General features: G+C 47.5%; 1 protein-coding gene across 1 annotated transcript in view; it reads left to right on the top strand.

Moving 5' to 3' along the window:
• The window catches only part of hapln1b (hyaluronan and proteoglycan link protein 1b), a 10868-nt gene continuing 7074 nt past the window's right edge, over window positions 1–3794 (top strand). Inside the window, exon 1 of the mRNA XM_040197469.2 lies at window positions 1–255. The gene's annotated coding sequence lies outside the window, so the exon portion shown is untranslated. The remainder of the gene's footprint in view (window positions 256–3794) is intronic.

Raw genomic sequence — 3794 nt, 5'->3', positions numbered from 1 at the left:
ATGGGACACGTGCACTTTAACCTGTTTATGGGACCGGAGGCTCGTCTTCGTCTGCATGAACAGCACCGACCGCGCAGCGGTGCAACGGGTCACCGGAGGCTTTGACTTTAATTTCACCTGCACGCGTCGGAGCGCGCGCACACGTTTCCTGCTCTGCGATGCACACGCACGCGCCCCCCGCTGCACGAACGTGCGTGAATCATCGCTTCATTCCGCTGCTGATCGCCGGAGAGGTGAGACGTCTCCGCAGAGCAGGTACAGTCCCTCTATTCCTCTTTACCTTAGTCCCCCTATTCCTCTTTAGCCTGAAGTAGTCCCTTTATTCCTCTTTACCTTAGTCCCTCTATTCCTCTTTACCTTAGTCCCCCTATTCCTCTTTGTCTTAGTCCCTCTAGTCCTCTTTACCTTTAAGTAGTCTCTCTATTCCTCTTTGTCTTAGTCCCTCTAGTCCTCTTTACCTTTAAGTAGTCTCTCTATTCCTCTTTAGCTTTAAGTAGTCACCCTATTCCTCTTTAGCCTGAAGTAGTCCCTTTATTCCTCTTTACCTTAGTCCCTCTATTCCTCTTTACCTTAGTCCCCCTATTCCTCTTTGTCTTTAAGTAGTCCCCCTATTCCTCTTTGTCTTAGTCCCTCTAGTCCTCTTTACCTTTAAGTAGTCTCTCTATTCCTCTTTAGCTTTAAGTAGTCACCCTATTCCTCTTTAGCCTGAAGTAGTCCCACTATTCCTCTTTACGTCTCTTTTTACATATTCCCTCTATTCCTAAAAATAAAATAATCAGTTACATCATCATACTTTTAATAAGCAGCTTCACTGTAAATTTCAGATTAAAAATAAAAAATATATTTTCTATTTGTCAGCATTTGCCTTTTATTGTGAAATACTTGGCTTCCTTTAGACGACTTGCTGTTTGATGCTGAGGTTTTGAGCTGGAAGAGACAGATGCTGTGTGGCGTCACCTCCTTGTGTTTGTGTGCGACATCCAGCTGTTTGTGTGCATTCATGTCATGTTCATGTGTTTTATGTCATGTTACATTTTGAGTCACTGGAGGAAAACAGTAGTTTGAAGCTCGTTCCTAAAAGCAGGATTCTCATTTTCTGTTGGGGGGGCGCGACTGAAGGTGCGTTCAATGACCCACTGTTCTTGCCATGCAGGAAGTCAGTGAGCGCTGTTGGTGTGAAGGAGGTCGATTGTTGAGGAAGTAGAACTGTGAGGTTCTTGTACGTGGCAGCGTTTTACTCGATGAGTCAGTGAGATCACAGCGACTGCGTTTACATCCCATAATAATATAGAATAATATAATAGAAGGTGCAGAGAACTCAAACTCCTCATGTCCCTCTGTGTCTCACTGTGTCCTCCATGGCTCAACTGATTTAGGGGCACGAGGTGGGGGGGGGGGGGGGGGGTCTGCAACAACCTCTCTCTATGTGCTGGCTTAGACATGGCGGCTCCACCCGGACCCCCACCCAACACCCCCCCACCCGGCACAGACACAGCAGAGCCTCTGTACACGCTGCTGCTAGGCAACCGGGGTCAAATGAGCTGTACGTGTTCATGAAGAGGAAGACTCTTCCTCAACACATGGACACGTGTGTGTGTGTGTGTGTGTGTGTGTGTGTGTGTGTGTGTGTGTTCATATATATATATATACGAGTGTATAAAGCAGGGGATGCTTTAGGGGCGGGCCTACGCGCTGATTGACAGGTCTCTACCACGGCGTCTCCTCAGTCCAGATGTGCTCACTTCCTGTTCACTGGTTGCAAAAAAACGACAAAAGATGTCAATGGTGAAATTAACGAAGTGGTCACCATGACGACGTCACTTTGTTATTTACCGTTTGTTCGATGTTCAATCTTTTCTCAGAGAGACAGGCGACAGACCTGAAGATGAACATTCATTCATTTTCTTTATTTCACCTGCATCAAAGCAGGAAGTAGTCGTGGCGCAGAGGTAGAGAGGGAGCGCTGGTGGTTCGAGTCCCGGCTGCTTCATGGCTCAAGTTAAAGTGTCCCTGAGCAAGTCACCTGACCCCTGAGGGCGTGTTAAAGATGTAACGTAAGTCGCTTTGGATGAAAGCGTCATTGACCTGTGACGTAGTTCTCTGCTTTGGTAACAACACTTGGCTGTGGCTGAACTTTGACCTCCAGTACCCAGATTCCTGGAATAGAATAGACAGCGAGTGAAACCCAGTGGCATGCTGGGATACAGATGTCAGCTGGATGGTGAAGGCCAGAGAGAGTACATTGGTTAAAGGTTTAAAGTGTCACACACCACTGGCCCCTTTGTGCCGCTCAGAGGTTTAACGTTCATAAGATTCACGAGGAGGATTAGGCGAGGAAGAGGAGTCTTCATCACAGTGAGGGATTACCTCCTCTCCAGCAGACAGATGCAGCCAGAGGTGGAATGTAGGAGTGGAGCAGAGGTCATGAAGCCTTTCTCTCCCCTCAGATGGTCACATGTTAACGGGTTGTCGGCACCTGTGAGACCTTCTGAGGTCCCTTTGCACGGAGCGTACCGATTGGACGTCGTGGCCCTTCAGGCCCCTCCCTCTTCACAGGGCGCCCGTGCTCCTCACTGAGGAGCCTTTGTGGCCTCAACCCACCGGGGGAAACATTTGGGAGTGTTCTGGTGAATACCTGTGTGTGTGTGTGTGTGTGTGTGTGTGTGTGTGTGTGTGTGTAGGGTAAATACCCCACCCGTCCCTTCCTACCACACCCACACACGCACATACACACAGACACACACGCACACGCACACACACACAGGAGGTGGACTAACAGAGTTGTTGCATCATGTCTGAATATAGAACCTGGATCGACGTCGGTCTGAAAGAAAATAGACGAGTTCAGCTTCACTAAAAAACCCCTAAAAGGAGTCTGTGTTGGGAGGAGGAGGAGGTGGAGGAGGAGGTGGAGGAGGTGGGGGGGGGGGGGGGGTTGGGGGGCTTCCGCAGGGTTTAACATGGTGAATGAAACAGAACTTCCTTATACACAGAAGTCAAAGGGACAGTGGTGACGTTTAGGAGGGTATGAAGTTATTATCTGTGAATCATGAGAAAAACTCATGTTAAAGAACATCACCTTATGTTCTAGAGTCTGTAAACCAGCTAGAAGACATGAACGTTTAATGTGGGATGACGCTTAACCCAACATGGCTCCTGTAGCTGCAACTACAGTGTGTGGATGTTAGTGACTGATGGCAGGTGTCACTGTGTGTGGTTCTCCTGTCATCAGGGTGTGAATGGGTGTGAATGGGTGAATGATGTCATGTAGTGTTAAAGCACTTTGAGTGGTCGGAAGACTAGAAAAGCGCTACAAGTACAGTCCATTTACCATTTACCATTACATCCAGGACCTGGTCCAACCCGACACCCCGACCTCTGACCTCTCCGCTCTGCATGTGATAAACTGCTTGTTCCTCCTCACTGAGAGCAAAACACTCCACTAGATCTCCACTCTTTGCTGTCCTGCTCCTAAATGGTGGAAGGAGGTCTGTGAAGACATCAGGACCACAGAGAGCCTTCACATCTTCAGACTAAAGACACACCTCTTCAGACTCTACCTCCACTAACACAATAACTAACTGTAGCACTTACATTGGACTTATAATGGTTCTTATCTACAGCAAGTTGATGAAATTGCACTTTCTTGTTTCTTGTTCTTCTGAGTTTGTGTCCTTATGGTTGAAATGTACTTTGGATAACAGCGTCAGCTAAATGACATGTGATGTGATGTGATGTAATGTAATGTAATGTAATGTAATGTAATGTAATGTAATGTGATGTGATGTGATGTG

This window comes from Gasterosteus aculeatus, chromosome 14 (assembly GCF_964276395.1).
Source record: "Gasterosteus aculeatus chromosome 14, fGasAcu3.hap1.1, whole genome shotgun sequence".
NCBI lineage: Eukaryota > Metazoa > Chordata > Actinopteri > Perciformes > Gasterosteidae > Gasterosteus > Gasterosteus aculeatus.
This window is presented reverse-complemented; position numbering and strand designations above follow the sequence as displayed.